Source organism: Carcharhinus amblyrhynchos, chromosome 6, assembly GCF_965287045.1.
Source record: "Carcharhinus amblyrhynchos chromosome 6, sCarAmb.v2.hapA, whole genome shotgun sequence".
NCBI lineage: Eukaryota > Metazoa > Chordata > Chondrichthyes > Carcharhiniformes > Carcharhinidae > Carcharhinus > Carcharhinus amblyrhynchos.
In genome coordinates, this window is record NC_137329.1 from 24,077,971 (window position 1) to 24,100,938 (window position 22,968).

Here is a 22,968-nt window from a genome sequence, read left to right on the forward strand (position 1 = left end):
TCATGTTTGATTAATTTGGTGGAATTCTTTGAGAACATTATACGTGCAGTGGACAGTGGGGAACCCTGTGGATGGGGTGTATCTGTATTTCCAGAAGGCATTTAACAAGGTGCCACACCTAAGACTGCTACATGAGATAAAGGTGCACACTGTTACGGGTAATGTATTAGCATGGATAGAGGATTGGCTAACTAACAGAAAGCAAAGAGTGGGGGTAAATGGGTGTTTTTCTGGTTGGCAATCAGTGACTAATGGTGTGACTCAGGGATCAGTGTTGGGACCGCAATTGTTTACAATGTACATTGAGGATCAAGTGTAGTGTGTCAAAATTCACAGATGATACTAAGATGGGTGGAAGAGCAAAGTGTGCAGAGGATGCTGAAAGTCTGCAAAAGCATATAGATAATCTAAGTCAGTGAGCAAGGCTCTGGCAGATGGTGTACAATGTTGGTAAATGTGAGGTCATCCATTTTGGTAGGAATAACAGCAAAATGGATTATTATTTAAATGGTAAAAAATTGTAGCTTGCTGCTGTACAGAGGGATCTGGGTGTCCTTGTGCAGGAATCTCAAGGAGTTGGTTGGCAGGTGCAGCAGGTAATTAAGAAGGCAAATGGAATTTTGTCCTTCATTGTTAGAGGGATGGAGTTTAAAAACAGCGAGATTATATTCCAGCTGTATAAGGTGCTGGTGAGGCCATACCTGGAGTATTGTGTACAGGTTTGGTCTCCTTACTTAAGAAAGGATATACTGGCACTGGAGGGGGTGCAGAGGAGATTCATTAGGTTGATTCCAGAGTTGAGAGGGTTGGCTTATGAGCAGAGACTGGGGCTATATTCATTGGAATTCAGAAGAATGAGGGGAGATCTTATTGAAACATATAAGATTATGAAGGGAATAGATATGATAGAGGCAGCGAAGTTGTTTCCAAAGGGGAAGCAGATTTAGGACTGAGTTGAGGAGGAACTTCTTCACACAAAGGGTTGTGAATCTGTGGAATTCCCTGCCCAATGAAGCATTGAGGCTACCTCATTGAATATTTTTAAGGCAAGGATAGATAAATTTTTGAACAGTAAAAGAATTAAGGGTTAAGGTGAGCGGGCAGGTAAGTGGAGCTGAGTCCATAAAAATATCAGCCATGATCTTATTGAATGGTGGAGCAGGCTCGAGGGGCCAGATGACCTATTCCTGTTCCTAGTTCTTATGTTCTTATGTACTGAACCTGAAGTGTGCTCTTTAGAGTCTTAAAATTTATTAATTCGTGTCACAAATGGGCTTACATTAACACTGCAATGAAGTTACTGTGAAAATCCCCCAGTCGCCACACTCCGATGCCTGTTCGGGTTCACCAAGGGTGAATTTAGCATGGTCAATGCACGTAACCAGCATGTCTTTCAGATTGTGGGAGGAAACCAGAGCACCTGGAGGAAACCCAGGCAGATATGGGAAGAATGTGCAAACTCCACATAGACAGTGACCCAAGCTGGGAATCGAACCTGAATCCCTTGCACGGTGAGGCAGCAGTGCTAACCACTGTGTCTCTGTGCTGCCCTTTTAGTGCAATGATGCATGTCTTTGAGGGTTTCTGAGCATTTAGAAGTCGGCATGAGGTACAATTACTTTTAAAATTTTTACTCCATTCTTAAAGTTACGAAGCCAACGCTCAGAATGGACAGGACGAGCCTGAATCCATCTCCTCGCTTGCTCCAAAATCCAAATTCAAAGTCAAATTGAATTCAATTCATGGTCCCAATGAGACATAAAGGGCCCGATTCTTCCAAATGTGCTGAATTGGCAGGAAAACTGGTGTAATTCACGTTGTTTTTGTCAGTGAGAGTTCAGATTCAAATCTCTCACACTCTGGCAATGCAGAGGTCACAATCGTGAATCTCGTTAAAAGTTCAGGGACGGGGCCTATTTACGCCGGAGGCTGACGGTTCTGGAGCTCTGCGCATGCACAGTGACCCTAAGCTGTCAGACTACAGTTTGCTGGCCAGCTTGATGGCCCGGGACCCCCGCAGTGCTGCCCCTCGCAACACTCCCTTGGCCCAATGTGGCCGGCACAAGCATTCCCAGGCCAGCCCAGCTCCCCCTGTCCCGGAGCACCGCAATCTCCAGTGCCTCCCCACCCCCAGCAATGACGACTCCACCCCCTGGCCTGCTGGAGACTAGCATTTAGCGTCATCTAGTTCAGGTGGTCCACATTCATGCTGAACAGAGGATGAAAGCAGGCCAGACTCTCTGAGAGTGCTGGATATATCAGTATGGCTTGGAAGAATACACCACAGACGACTCTCTCAATGGATTCACAGCAGCAGAATGTCACCAGCTGCCTCCTGAGGGTAGCAGCTTCTGACTGCTGATGCCAAGCCACCCTCCTCCAATTGGTTTCTCATCTCAGCAAGGGCACATGCTGCCGAGGCTTCCTCATCCTTCAAAGGATCAGGACAAAGTGAGCCTGATGCAGTCTCTCTCACATTGAAATGCAAGGGTTTAATGTGAGGAGTGGCAACGCTGGTGTTCATGCTGGAAAATGATGGTGGGCACTTGTCTTAGACGGTGCTCACTACAACACATCATCCCCCTGCTGGAATCTGATGCTAATGACAATCCAGCCTTCTCTGGCCTGTGCTATGACCTCTTCCCATACATTGTCAACTTCCTCAAACTCATCACCCTCAACCCCTTTGAGGCCCTCTTCATCAGAGGAGACATACAGCTCCTCCATCTCATCCTCCCTACTTTTTAGCAAGCTACCATGATCCGTGAGACCCTCTGAGGACTGTATTGGAGTGCTCCAAGCCATGTGTCCAGACATCAGAATCACATCTTTAGGATATCTACAGTGTGCTCCATTAATGCTCAGCTAGCAGCATGAGCCTCCTTCTCTCTGCTGGAATCTGAGACTGGCACTGGCATCATCAGCCACCTCCTCCCCAGATACCCTTTTGTCACCGCGACACCATCCCTGGATCTGGTGTGGCCCTTCAAAAATATCTGGGGTCCACAATCTAGTAAAACTGTATGAGTTGTGGATGCTTTCAGGGTATTTGGCATAAAGCTTCATGTTCAATTTCTTATGGTCCCAGATCCCTTGTATGTAGATCATAGGGGCGGCACACTGGTACAGTGGTTAGCACTGCTGCATCATAGCTCCAGGGACTTGAGTTCGATTCCCACTTTGGGTCACTGTCTGTGTGGACTTTGCACATTCTCCCTGTGTTTGTGTGGATTTCCTCCCACAGTCCAAAGGTGTGCGGGTTAGGTGCATTGGCCATGCTAAATTGCCCCTTAGTGCACCAGGATGCGTAGGTTAGTGGGGTAAATGTGTGAGATCGTGGGGATAGCGCCTGCGTGGGATTGTTGTCAGTGCAGACTCAATGGGCCAAATGGCCTCCTTCTGCACTGTAGGGTTTCTATGGCCTTTTCAGTTTATGTATTACAGTTCCTGTTGCCATGGAGCTGTTAAAGCCACGTGAGTGTGGTTGATGGCACCCTGCATTTGTGGGAATCTGGCAATCGCAGCAAAGCCCAGAGCTCTGCTGTCCTGGCTTGCTTGATCTTTGTTAAAGTGAGGTATCTGATTAGGACATGTATTAATAGAATTAGAATAGATAAATATAGCCATGAGAGCTTTTTTCTGAGTATGATGGGAAATATAGCCAGTACTGTGGGAACCCAACTAACAACCACAAGTCATAAAACTTAATGATCTTCATAGGATGAGTAAACAGATTTAAATTATTTTTATTCTTTCATGGGAAGTGGATGTCGCTAGCTGGGCCAGCATTTGGTGCCCATCCCTCATTGCCGTTGAGAGGACATTTAAGAGACATCGAATATCACAGAATCCCTACAGTGCAGAAGGAGGCCATTCAGCTCATCAAGTCTGCACCAAACACAATCCCATCCAGACCCTATCCTCATAACCCTATTTATTTACCCTACTATCCCCCTGACACTGAGGAGCAATTTAGCATGGCCAATCAACCTAACACGCATCTCTTTGGACCGTGGGTGGAAACCAGAGGAAACCCAAGCAGACACGGGGAGAATGTGCAAACTCCACACAGACAGTGAACCAAGCCGGGAATCAAACCCAGGTCCCTGGAGCTGTGAGGCAGCAATGCAAACCACTGTGCCACCGTGTCACACCAATTACATTGCTGTGGATCTGGAGTCACATGTTGGCCAGACCAAGTAAGGTTGGCAGATTTCCTTCCCTAAAGGACATTAGTGAACCAGGTGGGTTTTAATGAAAATCGACAATGGTTTCATAGTCATCATTAGACTTTTAATTCCAGATTTCTATTCAAATTTTACCATCTGCAGTGGAGGGACTCAAACCTGAGCCCCAAGGGCCTTACCCTGGATCTCTGGATTACAACGATAAAAGCAAAAAGTTGTGGATGCTGGAATCTGAAAGAAAAACAGAAAATGCTGGAAAATCTCAGCAGGTCTGACAGCATATGTGGAGAGGGACTAGAGCCAAAGTTTCAAGTTAGGATGACTCACTGCTTGCTTTTATTAGCCATGGCATAGATTATAACAGCAGAGAGGTTCCTTTTGCAGATACGATAGTGACTTTTAAGGGGCGTCTTGACAAATGTATGAATAGGATGGGAATAGAGGGATACGGTCCCCGGAAGGGTAGGGGGTTTAGTTCAGTCAGGCAGCATGGTCAGTGCAGGCTTGGAGGGCCAAAGGGCCTGTTCCTGCGCTGTAATTTTCTTTGTTATGTTGAAGGTCTGATGAAGAGTCATCCAGATTCGAAATGTTGGTTCTATTCTCTCTCCACAGTTGCTGTGAGACTTGTTGAATTCAACAAAGAACAAAGAACAACCCAGCACGGGAAACAGGCCCTTCGGCCCAACAGCATTTCCTGGTTTATCTCTGGATTACTGACCCAGTGGCAACACCACAACATCACTGCCTCCTGTTATAGTGATATATTGTTTTCGTTAGAAAGAAGGCAGCTACGAGGGGACCTTATTGAAACATATAAGATGATTACAGGTTTAGATAGGGTGGACAGTGATAGCCTTTTTCCTCGGATGGAGAAAGCTAGCACGAGGGGGCATAGCTTTAAATTAAGGGGTGGTAGTTATAGGACGGATGTCAGGGGTAGGTTCTTTACCCAGAGGGTGGTGAGGGATTGGAATGCCCTGCCTGCTGCAGTTGTAAATGCGTCTAGTTTGGGGGCGTTTAAGAGATCCGTGGATAGGTTTATGGATGGTAAGGGTTTGGTTTAGGTTAGAGGGTCATTGTTTTTTAACTGGTCGGCGCAACATCGTGGGCCGAAGGGCCTGTTCTGCGTTGTAATGTTCCATGTTCTATGTTCTAAGAGCACAGACTGGGAAAGGTTAGGCATTCCCAGTCTCCCAGTGAGATAACGGGGGAGCAGATAAAGCACAAAGTATCCCCGCTCTTGATTAGTTTAGGTGATGTATGTGTTTGGACAATACCAGTGATTAAAGCTATAACAAAGTGTTTTGCTATGTGAGAACCAAGGAATATGAAATTGTGACACTGACCTTGTATCAGAGAGAGATCCCTGGGCAAGCAGCCAAAGTGATCTCTGAAGCCTACGCTTGTATGAAACCTTTGCTAACTTGAAACTCTCAGACTTGAATTGTCTCTTGAACCACAACGCCGTTGACATTAACGTAATTGTGGGCCTTAGCAAAAAGGGTGTCTGAGAGGTCCTGTCACTATAATAACAGACAAATGTGAGCATTAGTCTCCAAAGGTCCTTTTTCTGTCAATGAGTCATTGGTGTGGGTACAAGGGCTTTGTTCCTGTGCCAGAATGTACTCACCCCTGAAATGATGGCTAGTGCATTGCGTGTATCAAAGTCCCATTCCCTCAACATGACCAACTGCCAAGAGCTTGCTTTACCCAAGTGTTTGGATGTGTTGCTGTCAGCCCAAGTACAGGGAGCTGCACTTTAATACTCTGTGGAATAAACATGAGGGTGTATGCTAAGTCAAGAAATGACCAACCTTCTAACAGGTTTCTGAAGCTTATCCAGCTGCCCAATTTCTCTGGAGTTCGTTATGACTCTGGGGAATTTCCAATCTGGGAACAAGGGGTTAACACAAGGAGGTCAATTCATGCCACTTTGCAGGACGGTTCTCGCTTGGATGCACATAATTCTTTCGCTGTTCTGATTCCCTGCACTGTCATTGAAAGGCCCCTGACATGTCTCAGCTGTACCTCTCTCCTCATTTGGGAATGCACAGTCAAGTTGCATGCTCCTTTAATTGGCCCTTCTAGTGCATGCATCTTCCCTCCAATCCACTTGCACCAACCTCACTAGCAGAACCTTTCTTCATTTTAATCTTGTTCTGTGCCATTTCTGTAGGTTGGAAGATGGTAGTCCTGAACTCTCACTGTCAGATGAACTTAGACCCTGTGGTTTTATATTTCTTGCTAGTTTTTCCTTGTGATTCAATGTCTCCCTCCATCATTTTAGTCATTCTTTGATGGCTTGTAAAATTCTTCCTGGAATGCAACTCAAACAAGGAGACCAAGATATCACTTTGTTGTTACCCAGTTCCTTACATGGTTGTTGACTTCACGTTTGATCAGAAACAAATGGCCCCTTCAATTGCAGATGGAACCTGAAGCATGTAACTTTAATTTTTGCTACAGACTGGTAGTTGACAAGCATCTTATTTGCACTGAACATTGGCCTCACCCCTCCCTTCAACCAGCCCCTGCGATCTCTATTCTGCTCCAGTTCTAGTCCCTTGCACATCCCTGATTTCTACTGTTTCATCACTGGCAGACTTTTGCCACTTGGGTTCTAAGCTCTGGAATTCCTTTCTTTAATACAGCATCTCTAACATAGTAAAGTGCCTCAGGAACTCTACAGGAGCAGTATCAAATAGAATTTGACACTGAACCATATAAGAAAATATCAGAGCAGGTGATAAAGAGTTTGGTTAAAAAGGGTGGTTTTATAGAATGTCTTACAGGAAGAGAGAGACGGAGAGATGTTTAGGGAGGTAATTCCAGAACTTAGGCCCCACATAGCTAAATGCTCAGCCACCAGTGATATAGCAATTCATATCAGGAATGATCAGGGTGCAAGAGTAGGACTAGTGCAGAGCCACAAAAGACTTGTAGTGTTGGAGGACCTTTAGTTTCTGGAGTGAATCTTGAGCCCAACATCTGATTTGGAATCAAGACTGCTTTTGGCTTCTCTAGCCCAACATAATCACAATGCTTGTATAGGACTAACAGCCTAGAGGTTGGGGGTTCTGGATTATATTGTCCAAAATTCATCTGCCATCTTATAAGACAAGAGTAAAGTTTCCACAAAAGTACTTAATTAACTGTGAAGTATTTTTGAAGAATCTCATATTTTGAATGGTGCTACCTAAATGAAACTTCTTTCTTGTACGGCTGGCATGGTGGCACAGTGGGTAGCACTATTGCTTCACAGCGCCAGGGACCCAGGTTTGATTCCCAGCTTGGGTCATTGTCTGTGTGGAGTTTGCACATTCTCCCCGTATCTGGGTGTGTTCCTCTGGGTGCTCCGGTTTCCTCCCACAGTCCAAAGATGTGCACGTTAGGTGGATCAGCAATGCTAAATTGCTCCTTAGTGTCCAAAGAAGTGTAGGTTAGGTGCGTTAGCCATGGTAAATGCACAGAGTTTCGGGGATAGGGCAGAGGGGAGAGCCTGGGTGGGATGCTCTATCAGAAAGTTGGTGCTGACCCAATGGGCCAAATGGCCTCTTTCTGCACTGTACGGATTCTATGATGTATAATGTAAACATAACGATATGTACAAAAGAAAATATCTTTTGGAACCTATGTATTTGTTTTTGTTTAGATTTTTACATTGTTTTATCATTAGTAGGGATGCATTTCGATGTGTACAGTGTGGGTTGGGATCAAAACATTTCGAACCTCACTAGAGATCAACACTGGAGGTGTAATCACATTTTAGTGGGCTGCTGGGGGCAAAGGTGGTTCCGTGGTGATGTTACACCACATTTGGACTTTGAAAGCTGAATTTCTGAAGCCTTGGTTCACTGACATCTTCATTAACAACATCTAACCTCTATGTAGTATCCATAATGTGGTAAAACATTCCAAGCCTGTTTCACAAGAGCAATTATCACATATTTGACACTGAGACACAAAGCAAGATTACAAAGAACATGAGCAAAGAGGTAGATTCTAATCAGTGGCTTGAAGGAGCAGAGACAAAGAGGTGCAGAGGTTTAGAGACGAAATTCCAAAGCTCAGATGGTGGGCAGTTGGCTCAATGGCTGGAATGCAAAAATAACGGTAACAGCATGGCTTCAAACATCATATCATCTGATTGAGGAAAGATTATCTCCTTACCTTGCCCTATGCTTGATGTAGAGACATGCCCCTCAGGCTATTTAACTTGTCTCTCATTTCACAGAGAGAGAAACGTATACCTTTTCATGGACTATGGCTTTCTACAGACCTAAACAGTGGCACAGTGGTTAGCAGTGTTGCCTCACAGCATCAGGAATCCGGGTTCATTTTCAGCCTTGGGTGACTATGAGGAGTTTGCACATTTTCCCTGTGTCTGTGGTTTCTTCAAGTGCTCTGGTTTCCTCCCACACTCCAAAGATGTACAAGTTAGGTTGATTGGCCAGGTTAAATTGCCTGTAAGTGTCAGGGGGATTAGGAGGGTAAATACATGAGGTTATGGGGATAGGATTTGGGTGGGATTATTGTTGATGCATGGGTCAGAAGGCCTCCTTCTGCACTGTAGGGCTTCTATGATTCTGTGATGAATAGCTGAAGATATGGTCACCAATGATGGAACAAATGGATTTGATGTGAGACAGAGTTGGAGGAGCCGAGGGATTGGGTTGGGGAGGAGTTGTAAAGCGGGAGAGGATTAAAAAACTAGGGAAAAGTGAGGCCACTTATGCTACAATGACCGTTTAAATCTGAAGTGTTGAGGGAGTGAAAGGAATTGTAGGCCAGCAAGTTCGACAATGGGCGATGAGCAAATGGAGCTTGATGTGAGTCAGGACATGGGTGTGTCGGATGGCCCCAAGTGTGTACAGAATGGGAAACAGAGAGAGTCATGTCTGCTAGTGACAGGAATATGAATAAGGGTTTTCAACATCACATGATGAAGCCAGGGGCAGGCGCGGGCAATGATATGAAGCTTATGACCTTAACGATGGAGCAGGCATCATAGAATCCCTACAACGCAGAAGGAGGCAATCCAGCCCATCAAGTCTGCACTGACAACAATTCTACCCAGGCTCTATCCCTGTAACCCCATGTATTTATCCTGCTAATCCCCTTGACACTAAGGGGCAATTTAGCATGGCCAATCCATCTAACCCACACATCTTTGGACTGCAGGAGGAAACCAGAGCACTCAGACAAAACCCGTGCAGACAGGGGAGAACATACAGACTCCGCACACTCACTAGAGGCCGGGATTGCACCCGGATTCCTGGTGCTGTGAGGCAGCAATGCTAACCACTGTGCCACTCTGCCACCCTAACAAGGCTGAGATCAGTAACTCAGCTGAGGGGTCAAGTAAAGTTTATTTATTAGTGTCACAAGAGGGCTGACTTTAACACCGCAATAAAGTTACTGTGAAAATCCCCTAGTCGCCACATTCTGGCCCCTGTTCGGGTACAGTGAAGGAGAATTTAGCACAGCCAATGCACCTAATCAGGACATCTTTTGGACTGTGGCAAGAAACTGGAGCAGCTGGCTGAAACCCATGCAGACACAGGGAGAACTTGCAGACTCCGCACAGACAGTAACCCAAGCCGGGAATCAAACCCAGGTCCCTGGCACCGTGAGACAGCAGTGCTAACCACTGTGCCATAGTGCAGCCCTGTGGCACACCAGGTTTGTGAACAATCTAGTTCAGCCTTGGACAGTGACCTGGGAGAAGGCTAGGGATAGAGTTTGTGATGGGGAACGGACACAATTCAATCCGCCTAATATTCCATTGGGAATGTTTTCTCAACTGAGTGTCAAGGCAGGCAGTGCGTCAGGGTTAGGGGAAATTCCCCCAAGCACGTTTCTCGTAAATCTTTTGGATTTACAGGAAGCAGAGGAGGAACATGCGGTACTGGTAAAATCTGAGTTCTGATATAATAATCTGTCCAAGGACTGTTATTATTGTGAAGGAAAGCAACGCCCCCTTTGTCTGAGATTGTTTCATCACATGACAACGCCCCTCACGGGACTCCTGCCAACTCCTGCAGACTGACAGAGAGGGAAATGAGAGTTTGGGAACTGTGTACAGCTGCAGATTAGATTCCTCGTTCTTCTGGACTCCGGGCAAGTTTGTAGAGGGGATTTGAACCGTCTCAGGTTACAGCGAGTGACGGGGACAGGTGAGGACCGTTCACTCTCGCCACAAAGTCACTGAATTCATGGGGGGTAAAGTGACCAGAAAGTCACTATTTCTCCCGCTCCTCTGACTGTCATTGATACATTTTGGTTCAAATTGCCACTTACTGTAGGAAAAGTCACCCTCCCAGCTATCCTAATTCTTAACGTTTCATTTTGTGAATTTAGTTAAATTTCGCGCATTAATTTTGCACGCTTTAATTGATTTTCGTAAATGGGATGATTGCAAATCTAATTTTTTTTTCCCTAATCGATTGTTTTCGTCGTAGAGTTTTTGCAGATTAACTTTCTGTGAATGAATGCATCGGTGAATTGACTTGCATTAGCTTTTAATTCTGAATGAGTTGCAGGGTCCCTGATTAGTGGTTTAGATATTTGGTTAGCGCTGAGTAGTTGAAACTTCCTCTGGTTATAACCCTCCTTTACCCAGTGAGATGTTGCTTTCTATTTTACCTTTTATATATCCATGGCGAAACATTATGTTCTGCCATAGCTGATTTATCTTTTAGAGAATAACCCTTGAATCTGAAAGTAACTTGTTGGAAAGTTTCCTGTGTTTTGTTTTGTGCTGATTATGCAGTTTAATATTCATACCCCTCGCACCCTCCAGTGAAAACAACCCTTTAAAGTAATGCTGTATTTTAAAGCCACGAGCCTCTTGTTAAAATATCCACTGGGGAAATTGAATAATTTATCCTTTCGAAAGGGGTAGTGTTTATATTCCTTTGCAGTGAACTACTTGCAACTAATAAACTTTTGTACTGTTGTTGCACTGTTAGCTCTGAAAAGCCATTTCTAATCAGAGCACTATGTTTTTCATCCTGAGATTGTAGCTGAGTGCAAGGGGCCGGTGGGAAGGGAATTCTCTTTTTCACAAACCCACTCCACCCAAGAAAAGAAAATCACTGCGACTTGTTGTGAATGTATCACAAGAGCTTTGCATCAGTTTCACAGCGCTGGGCAACTCAGCGTCAACGTCCAGCCTTTTTTACACACTGTAATGGCTTGGTTACTCTCACCCATCATCTAAAGCAAGTGACTGGTACAGCAGCATCGCTGGCCCCATGTGACGATAGAAATTTGGTTTGGGGAGAGAACGTATCTTTTTGTTTGTTTTAAAATCGGATGAAGTAATGGGTGCCAGATTTCACTGTCCGCTGCTTTGCACTGCAGCCCGGCTTGATTTCTAACCCTCCCTGTTCAAATGCCATTCAACCTTTCAAGGTGAATAAGTTTCTTTTTGTAGGTGGATCCGGATTTATGCCAGTTTAGACTATTTTACTCTTGGTGTTTAATCATTAAGTGCCAATAGGAAACTCTGCGCTACAATGTTCCATTTCCATAGTTCATGGTTTTAATAATTTAAGGAGCATAAATAATTAAAGTGGTTTCTTTTACTTTATGCCACCGTGCAATTTTTAGTAGCTGTGTCACTGCAGGCAAAAGGATGGAAATCTGCTCGGCTGTCCCTCTTTTTCTGAGCTTTTTAAAATGTGATACCTGGCAAGTTTTTTTGTGAATGAGGCAGTAGTGATGTACATTCCATCATGTAGAGCTCCTCCAGTGGCTAAGTGAGTAACTGCAGCATTTGGTGTGGAGAGCAGGGGGAAGCCACGCAGCCAAGGCATGGTCTGAGTTTGCTGTTTTTGTTCGTTGGGTGTGAGCACCCAGGATTTATTGCCCTTTTGAGGTGATGGCAGTGTGCCAGCTGCAGTCCATGTGTAGGTACCACCCCCTGCCCCCAGTACTGTTAGGGAGGGGTTCCCAGAATTTTGACCCAGTGACAGTCCGAAAGATGTGTTGGTTAGGGGGATTGGCCATGCTAAATTCTCCCTCGAACAGTGTGGCGATTAAGGGATTTTCAAAATAACTTCATTGCAATGTTAATGTAAGCCTACTTGTGAATAAACTGAAGGAACAGCAGTATATTTCCAAGTCGGGATGATGTGTGGCTTGGAAGGGAAGTTACAGGTGGTGATGGTGTTTCCAAGTGCTTCCTGCATGTGTTCTTATGGAATCGTACAGTCCACAAAAGGCCCATCTAGTCTGCAGCAATACATGAGAAACACTTGACCTACCACCTAATCCAATTTACCAGCACTTGCCCCACAGCCTTGAATGTTATGATGCGCCAAGTGTTCATCCAGATGCTTTATAAAGAATATGAGGCAACTTGCCTCTACCATCCTCCCAGACAGTGCATTCCAGATCATCACCACCCTCTGGATTAAAAAAAGTTCTTCCTCACATCCTTAAACTTCCTGCCCCTCACCTTGAACCTATGACCCTCTTGGTTGACCCTTCAACAACTAAGGGGAGCAGCTGTTCCTTATCCACTCTGTCCAAACCCCTCGTAATCTTGTCACCTCTTCTCAGTATTAGAGGTTCTGGTTTTGGAAGATGCTGTCAAAGGAACCTTGGTGATTTACCTTATACATTACAGCTGGTAGTGATAGGAGTGAACGTTGAGGGTTATTGATGGTGTGTTAATCAAGGCTGTATTGAACCTCTGATTGAATTATTTGAGCCACCAAAAAGGCAATACCTATGAGCATCCCACAAAAAATACACACAATGCAAGGAACCATTTTTGGAACATGGAGGACTGTGGGAATCATGGAGCAAACAATTAATAATGGTGCCTATTGTGAGAATGTGAATGTGAGTGTGAGGTGGGGTTAATGCAGTTAAACATCCCAGATTGTGATCCAACCAGAGTTTCCAACACTTGAAGTACCTGCGACAGCTTTCTGTTAGAATGGTGTAGTATTTGCGACCGCTTTGTGATAGAATTTGTACTTTAGCTCATAAGGTTATGCATTCAAGTCCCATTTCAGAGCGTGTCATCTAGGCTGACAATGCAGTACTATGTGAATGCTGCCCCGCCAGAAGTGCTTTCTTTCAAATAAGTTAAACGAGGCTCTGTCTGCTCTTTCAGGTGGATGTAAAAGGTCCAGTGTGACTACTTCAAAAAAGAGTAAGGTGAAAATGCCTAGTGTCCTGGCCAACGCTTTTTCTTCTTCTTCATTCATGGGACATGGGCATCACTGGCTGGCCAGCATTTATTGCCTATCCCTAGTTGCCCTTGAAAAGGTGGTGGTGAGCTGCCGCCTTGAATCACTGCAGTCTATGTTCTGTAGATTGACCCACAATGTCGTTTGGGAGGGTATTCCAGGATTTTGATCCAGCAACTGTGAAGGAATGATGATATATTTCCTATCTCTCAATCAACATCATGAAGACAGATGATTTGGTCATGATTACATTCCTGCTTGGGACTTAATCATGCACAAATTGACTGGTGCCTTCATTACACAAGTGACTAAACTTCAAATTATCTGATAAACTATAAAACACCTTGCTATCTCCCGACTGTAAGACATTCCATCGTAAGGTAGTGGATGGATGTTTTCCGACTGTGACGTTTGCTGAGGGCCAGTTTTGGGTCCATTACACTTTGCAATTTTTATAAATGACCTAGACTGTTGAGTGGTAAAGCTATGGAACTCTTTATCCCATGGAGGCTGACGCATTGAAATGTTTTCAAGGCCGAGAGTGATAAGATTTAATTAGTAGGGGACTTAAGGGTTACAGTAATAAGGCAGGAAAGTGGACTTGGTGAATGTTAGGTCAACCTTGATCTTATTAAATAGCAGAGTAGGCTCAAAGGGCTGAATGACCTACTCCTTATGGTCTTAGACTGAAATGTAGGGAGCAACGTTATAAAGTTTGCAGATACTACCAAATCTAGTAGGTAGGGAGTGATGTGGATAATTATAAGCTTCAGCATGATGTAGATCAGATGTTGAAAAGACAGCAATGTCATTTAATGAAGAACTGTAAAGTTTTGAGGACTAATATTGCAAGAGAGAAATGGTGAGATTTTGAAAGGTGTAGATGAGCATATTTGATTTGATTTATTATTGTCACATGTATTATATACAGTGAAAAGTATTTTTTGCATGCTATACAGGCATAGCATACCGTACATAGAAAAGGAAGGGAGAGGTGCAGAATGTAGTGTTACAGTTATAGCTAGGGTGTAGCGAAAGGTCAACTTAATGTGAGGTAGGACGTATGAACATATATGTGAGTATATGACATCTCTATACACAAATCCTTGAAGGTGATTGGGCAAGTTGATAAGGTGGTTAAAGAGAACATATGGTTTAAAGTTGATAGCTGTCCAATGAAGGTGACGTATTTATATAGGCGTTGTTTTTTATTTTGTACGATTCTTTCACATCTCGTTCTACTCTCAAGTGCTTGGGGGCACGCGTAACCTGTTCTGCGAACTATAAACAGGCGCATTATCCAATGAGAATTCCAAAGCTAAACTGAGAAGATGGCCCCTACATGGGGATTTCCAAGTTCGCACTAAGTACAAGTCCTTCAAAACTCTGGGTAGCGAAGAGTTAACACTGAGCTGATTGCTGATAACTTTTAGCAGCTGTGATTGCAAGGAAACCCAATTTTACTTTGGCAAGCTGTTGCTAATGAGAGTTTGGGAACTAATTATTTCCAAAATAAAGCCCATTATGGCTCACTTTAATTACTGTGCCATTAATGTGCAGCCTCCCTGTTTGCTAAACTGTTATTTAGACCCATTCATGCCTCAGCCAGTGATTATTAAACATGGATCAAATTCGGTACGTGTTTTTAATGTCATTCTCAATTATCAGTTCGTACTCTTCTTATTTTGTCATAATATATGATGTGAGTCATATATTATGACAAAGGGTTCCCAACTCTGGTTGGATGTATACCTGGAGGTTTGATTACATTGCATCCTGCCTCCAGTTGTTATTTTACTCGTCCCTGAAGTTTTTCTACTGAATATTCAACTGTGTTTGAAGAAAATCGAACCAACAGTCTCTTTTTAAATATGCTGTTGATGGAAACATGTAAGGACGGCACAATGGTTAGCACTGCTGCCTTGCAGCACCAGGGATCCGGGTTCATTTCCAGCCTCAGGTCACTGTCTGTGTGGAGTTTGCACATTCTCACCGTGTCTGCATGGGTTTCCTCCCACCGTCCAAAGATGTGTGGGTCAGGTTGATTGGCCATACTAAATTGTCCCTATATGGAGGGTATATGATATAGGGGGTGGGGGGAAGGGGAATTGTTGATTGGCCTCCTTCTGCACTGTAGGGTTTCTATTCTATTCTACCCTAAGGGACTTGACAGGGTGGATGCAGAAAGAACGCTCCCTCTTTTAGGAGAATCTTGAATTTGGAGTCACGGTTGAAGGAGAGAGATTTACTTAGGACGAGAGATGAGGATTTCTTTTCTCTTGAGGGTTGTGAGACTTAGCTTCTTCCTTAAAAGGTGATTGAGGCATACTCTCGGAATATCTTCCAGGTAGAAATAAATAAGCAAGAGGGTGAATATCGGAGGTAGGCAGGAATGTGAAGTTGAGGTTAAAATTAGATCAGTCATGATCTTATTAGATGCCAGATTTGTGCAATGGGCCAAGTGGCCTACTGCTCCTAATTCATATGTTTGTATGCTTCTATTTTCCCCCAGGTTTGCTTCCAACATACATTGTTGAATTTCTGGAGAGTTGGAAACTCAACAACCAACTCAATCTCTTAATGCATAGGATCCATACAATGCAGAAGGAGGCCATTTGGCTTTTCGAGTCTGCAGTGACTACAATCCCACCCAAGCCCTATCCCCGTAATCCCATGTATTTACCCTGTTAATCCCCTGACACTAAGGGGCAATTTAGCATAGCCAATCCACCTAACCTGCACATCTTTGGACTGTGGGAGGAAACCAGAGCACCCGGTAGTTGAGTGAAGATCTCAGTCTTGTCTTGTTTCCCCCGCTCAGTTCTTCTCTCCCAGGCATTGCACCTTGGTGTTTATTTTGGAACAATTCATGACTTTGTTTTTTAGGCTGAGCATGGAGGTATGTCAGGGATTTTGAAACTGCCATTGGTTCTTCAGTAACTAAATAAGCTAAATCCAAAATTTACTGTTGTGGGATTTGGGGATTGAGACAGTGAATTTTGGGGATTCCAGGACAAGAATTCCTTTCACTTGTAATTCCATTCCCCAACTTTCAGAATGGAATTGGGAATGTACTTGAAAAGGAATGTTTTGCAAGGTTATGGGGAAAGAGTTAATTGGATATTGGGCCAAATGGTCCCTTTCTGTGATGTATTAAGCTGTGACTTGTCACAGACCTCATCACCCTCTATATAGTTAGTATGGTGTCATTACTCTTTAGAGGGGAACTTGCAAGCTTCCTGGAAGACGTTGGTTAGGTTGCTTTAGATTATGATATTATGATGTGTCTCTCCCAGAGCCTGTAGAGAAATTGTCCAGGGGCTTTTACTGAATTGGTCGTGGCATTACTGGGAGGTGGGACTGCAGTCTTCAAGATTACACTGTTAACTGAAAAAGACAAGCTTGATGGTCTTTTTCCACTGAGTCTTTTTTTGTGCTGAATGGGGATTAACTCTGGGCCCTGCCCGGCGGTGTGGTTCAGAGAGTATTTGCAGCCCAGAGACAATACTCATTCTCCAATTCTCTCATCAGCGATGTCACTCATTCCCCCTTTCTGTTCTTTGCTGTGATCTTTCATGGTTCAGATGACGCACGGTTAGTTGGTTCGTTTGCAGAAGTGAAAGATGTGCATGTCCCTCCAGCCAATCCCACATAACTATGGTGCCTTGTCCATTGCAATATAAATACCTCCTCCCCCTTCACCACCTACCTAGCTTCATGCATTTTCCTGGGAGAAGCAAAACCTTCTTAATTTTGGGCTTTTCACTTTGAAATTAATTGGCTTCAGTTTTTGTCCTGACTGAAAAAGCCCCATTTGTGACAGAGACTGCAGTCCTTTGCTCTGCATCACCCAGGTTTGACTCATTAGGCTTAGTTGTCTGGCCCTGCTAGATGAGGGATAATAATTGCAAAGTCTCCCAAAAACTCAGTTTTTAGAAATAATAAATCTGGAGGATTCTTCTCCGACACCTATCGACAATCAAAAGTGGTCCAAGAGATCACTCTGGCCCTGATACAGCAACGCATTCCAAGGTTTTTCGGCTTCTAAGTTGCTGACGCCATCTGAATCTCGGGACCTGGTGTCCAATAACCTGGAACCCAGTTCTGAACCAGCAGGCCTCAACTGCGGCATACAAGTAAAGCTCGAAATTTTATCAGGGGGCTGTGCAGGGTTCCCACATTTCTGTCATTGCAACTTGGACAAAAGTGCGCGCCAATATTTATTTTACTGGGAACATACACCAATCCATTAGATCATGCCATGGTGTGGAGCGCACATCCTGTTTACAATCGGGTGTGAAGGGTTAAACTAACTCCCGTCAATTCAATCTCCTAGATTGGTCACAAGTTTAAAGTTTCTTTCTCAAGAGGATATGCCTTTGCTTTTCAGAATGTATTTAACTCTTTTAGCTGTGAACCAATCAAACAAGGCCCTCTCATTAGCCACTAAAGCCAAGAATAATAAAAACATGATCTCATGCATTCAGGCTGAGACACACACATACACACAGATATCAGAAATAAGGAGAGCCGGAGTCAAATAAAATTATAATGTAATAATATGCGGTTAAATGTTCCTCATTGTACTTACGGCAAACATTTTTGTAAGTTGCAACCAGTTTAGCTTAGCTGGTTTCTCGGATGCAGTCAGATGTAGATGGTTTTGCAATTATTGCAAGGCCTTGGTTTGCTGGTAGATCTCTGTGGAGATGCAAGCATTGGAGTGGGATAGGCACAGTAAGAAACCTCAAAACACCAGGTTAAAGTCCAACCTACACCCCAGCTATGACTGTAACATTACATTCTGCATTCTCTCATTTCCTTCTCTAAGAACGATATGTTATTTCTGTAGAGTGCGTAAGAAACAATATTTTTCGCTGTATGTTAATACATGTGACGGTAACAAAACAAAGCAAATCGACAAGTTTATTTGGTAGCACGAGCTTTCAGTGCTGCCCCTTTGTCAGGTGACTCACCTGATGAAAGAGCAATGCCCCGAAAGGTGGTGCTTCCACATAGAGCTGTTGGATTTTAACCTGGTGTTGTGAGGCTTCTTACTTTGGTAAATTTCTGATAGAGTTCACTTTCAAATTGGGTAACGCACTGATTCCAAGAGGGAGAGAAAGCCTGCTTCCTCTGCTAAAGACTTTCTTGACCCCGTCTGAATCATTTGGAATCTATCCAGTGGCTGAGCTGCATTGTCTTTAAATGCTTCACTCATTGTGCATTCTCAAGAGGATTTGAGTGTCCTTTTGTGGCAATCATTTGGGCGATCCTCCCAAAAATGCTGAATTGCCAAGAAAACTGGTCTAGAGCACAGCTGTTTTGTTCAGTGCAACTTCAGACCCGAATCTCCCCACTCTGTGGAATGCAGAGGTTCCAATCGTGAATATCATTAAAAACCCTGAGGGGGCTGCTATTCATTCCAGAGGCTATCAGCCTCTGGAACTTTGTGCATGCGCAGTGGCCCTGATCTGTCAGTCTCCCCATTTGCTGGCCAGCTCTATCACTGGAGTCCCTCCAGCCCAGACCGATCCCCATGCAGAATGGCAGCGGGGGGCCCCCACCCACACTGATCACCCATAATAGGCCCCATTCCCATTGGCACTGCCTGATGGGCTGTGCCAAGGTGTCCCCTGGGTGTGAGCACTTTGTCCCGTGGGCAGTGCCAGGGGCATAGGCTAGCATTGCCCATGTGCCCATGCCTGGGGGGCACCACTGCCCAACTCCTGGGGGGCCCACGAATGCCCCCCCCCTTCACTCTGGAGTTTCCCCGCTAGTTCCCCGAATGTGTGGAGCCACTCTGAACCCCGCCAGAGTGAAATACACGTGGCAGTGTGGGAGATGCAATCGGGTCTGGCAAGTTCTGTGCCGGGCCCAAAAATGACATTTAAAATAGATTAAAATCAATTGCCTCTCTCTTCCCACCGGCTTCCAGCGTGGTCCTGACTGCACCTGTTCTCTGGCTCTGGGAAACATGCATGCGTCGGGAACGCGTGCATGAATCCCACAAAATGGCCGACGAGGGTCTTCCGACTCGATCTGCCAGAAAATCTGTGGGTTGCCCCCATTCTTCAGTACCCGTTTTTAATGTCTCCCAGAGTTTGTTTCAAATCTCAGTGGGTGTCTGGATTAGAGGCAATGCCTCTCTCCTCGCACTCCCCTCACAGAATCTTTACAGTACATAAGAACATAAGAAATAGGAGCAGGAGTAGGCCAACTAGCCCTTCGAGCCTGCCCCGCCATTCAATAAGATCATGGCTGATCTGTCGCTGCTCAGTTCCACCTTCCCGCCCTCTCCCCATAACCCTTAATCCCCTCTCTCATCAAAAACCCATCAACCCGCGTCTTAAAAATATTTAGCGAGGTAGCCTCCACCACTTCAACGGGCAGAGAATTCCAGAGATTCACCACCCTTTGAGTGAATCCATTCAGCCCATTGATCTGTGTTGGCTGTGTGAAAGAGTGTCCTACCTAGTCCTACTCCCCTGCCTTATCTCCATAACCTTGCACATTCTTTTCCAATAACAACCCAATTCCCTTTTGAATTCTTTGATGGAAGCTGCCTCCGCTACCCTTTCAGGACAATCATTCCAGACTCCAACTATCCTCTGCGTGAAAACATTTTTCCTCGCATCACTTTTATTTCTTTTGTCTATTTTTTGCATCTGTGCCATCCAGTTCTTAATGTACTTTGGAGTAGGAACAGTTTCTCACTATTTACCCTGTCCATATCCTTCAGGACCATGAATATCTCCATTAAATCTCCTCGGCCTTCTTTTCTCCAAGGAAAATGAATCCATCCTCTCCAATCTATCCTCATAGTTGTTTATCCCTGAAATCATTCTTGTGAATTTCCTCTCTACTCTCTCCAATACTTTCAGATCCTTCTCAAGTATGGTGCCCAAACTGGGTACCGTACTCCAGATGAGACCTAACTAGTGTCTTGTAGAACTTCAACATGACTTTGTTTGTATTCAGTGCCGCTCTAATAAAACCTCGGATACAATATCGACACAGCACGGTAGCACAGTGGTTAGCACTGCTGCTTCACAGCTCCAGCTCCAGGGACCTGGGTTTGATTCCCGACTTGGGTCACTGTCTGTATGGAGTTTGCACATTCTCCTCGTGTCTGTGTGGGTTTCCTCCAGGTACTCCGGTTTCCTCCCACAGTCCAACGATGTGTGGGTTAGATTGATTGGCCGTACTAAAATTGCCCCTTAGTGTTCTGAAATGCGTAGGTTAGAGGGATTAGTGGGTAAATGTGTAGGGATATAGGGGTAGGGCCTTGGTGGGATTGTGGTCGGTGCAGACTTGATGGGCCAAATGGCCTCTTTCTGCACTGTAGGGTTTCTAGGATTCTATGAATATACTTCATTAATTGTACTCTCGACACGCTCTATCACCTTCACTGACTTGCACATATACACCAAGATCACTTTGTTCCTGTCCTTAAGAGTTTCTCCCTTTATTTTACACTGTCTCTCCACATCCTTCCTGCCAAAATGAATCACCTCACGCTTAGCTGCATTGAACTTCAATGGCCACTTGCCTGCCCTATCCAGCAACATATCAGTGTTGTTATTAAGTTCAAGACGATCCCAATCACGGTTGACAGACTTCCAATTTTTGTATCATTTGCAAATTTTGAAATCATGCCCTGAACACCACAGTATAGGTCATTCATAAAAATTAGGGAGAGCAAGTGTACCAACACTGACCCCTGGGGAACTCCACTGCAGACCTTTCTTCAGCCTGAAAAGCAACAATTTATCACATCTGTTTCCTGTCACACAGCCAATTTCTTACCCAAATGTGTACTTTCCCTTCTATTCCATGAGCTAGAATTCTGCTCTCAATTGTTGTGTGGGTCATTTATTTGTTTCTCACCCTCACCTTGGACTGTGACGTTATGTTTTTAAGTAGTTTGCTTTGTCTCTTGCAACATTGATGTGGAGATGCCAGTGTTGGACTAGGGTAAACGCAGTAAGAAGCCTCTCAACACCAGGTTAAAGTCCAACAGGTTTATTTGATAGTAAACCCACAAGCTTTCAGAGATGCTGTTCCTTCGTCAGCTGTTCGGAAAGTTCTGACAAAGGAACAGCGTTTCCGAAAGCTTGTGGCTTTATTATCTTGCAACATTTCCAGACAGTTGGAAGTTGAAAAATCATATTTTCAAACGTAAAGCACCTACTTCTGGCAGGAAAATGATACTAAAGTCTGAGGTCAAGTGCCAGCCAACTCAAGAACAGCTTCTTCTCTGCTGCCGTCACACTTTTGAATGGACCTATCTCGTATTAAGTTGACCTTTCCCTACACCGTAGCTATTACTATATCACAACATTCTGCATTCTCTTCTTTCCTTCTCAAAGAACGGTATGCTTTGTCTGTATAGCTCACAAAAAAATAGTACTTTTTACTGCATACTAATCCATGTGACAATAAATCAAATCAAAGCTTCGTGATAGTACTAAGCCAGAAACAGTTGGATAAAACATCAGCTCTGAAACATTGATAGTTCACATGGGGGAAATATGGACCTAGCTATTGGGACACATCAGCATATTTTGCTTGGAAAAGTTTCTTGACGTATGCCCTCTGTTTAAAGACATGTTTTGGATCTCCTGACTTTGAAGGACAAGCCTGCATGGTGTTCCCTTCCCCCAACTGCTCTTGCACTGTATTAACTTTTAGCAAACCCCAGAACACTGAATGTCAGCCCAGAGGCTCGGGTTGCTAACAGAGAGGAAACTTACTTCTTCTGGGCTCTTAAAGGCAAATATCTGGAGTGACCCCCTACTTGTGGAAATACAAGAAATTGTACAATCACCTAGCTGTTTGCCTGTGGCCAGTCAAAGGCAGGATAGCAGCTGGACAGAGTCTCAAAGGTGAAGTGTTGTGAGCTTGCTGTGTTCCAGTCCCTAATCGGGAATAACGGGTCCTCTCTCACTCCCTGGGAATAAGGTCCTTTGGAACATAGATGGCCCTCATGTCGTAGGGAGTGATTGGTGATGGGAATGAGTCACAGAGCTGTAGAAAGTGCACCTATAAAAATCACCCTAAACTTAGGTGACACTGACTGTTCTAGTTTAGTTTATTAGTTTAATTTATTTATTAGTTCACAAGTAGGCTTACATTAACATTGCAATGGAGGTACTGTGAAAATCCTCTAGTCGCCACAGTTCGGGTACGCTGAAGGAGAACTTAGCATGGCCAGTGCACCTAACCAGCACGTCTTTTGGTCTGAGGGGGGGAAACCGGAGCATGCGAAGGATACCCAGGCAGACATGGGGAGAATGTGCAAAATCTGACAGACCCAAACCAGGAATCGAACCTGGATTCCTAGCACTGAGAGGTAGCAGTGCAAACCACTGTGCTGGTGCGGTTGACTCACAGGTTGGTCTGGTACAAATATGTTGAGTTACAGAAAAAGAAAATAAAGTTTATTTATTAATCACAAGTAGACTTACATTAACATTGCAATGAAGTTACTGTGAAATTTCCCTAGTCTCCATATTCCGGTGCGTGTCCAGGTCAATACACCTAACCAGCATGTCTTTCAAACTGTGGGAAGA

General features: G+C 44.4%; 1 protein-coding gene across 8 annotated transcripts in view; it reads left to right on the forward strand.

Moving 5' to 3' along the window:
- Positions 1–10,230: 10,230 nt before the first annotated feature.
- Positions 10,231–22,968, forward strand: part of ppfibp2b (PPFIA binding protein 2b) — a 280,229-nt gene continuing 267,491 nt past the window's right edge. For all 8 annotated transcript variants that reach the window (XM_080190031.1, XM_080190030.1, XM_080190033.1 and 5 more), the window contains exon 1: positions 10,231–10,363. The gene's annotated coding sequence lies outside the window, so the exon portion shown is untranslated. The remainder of the gene's footprint in view (positions 10,364–22,968) is intronic.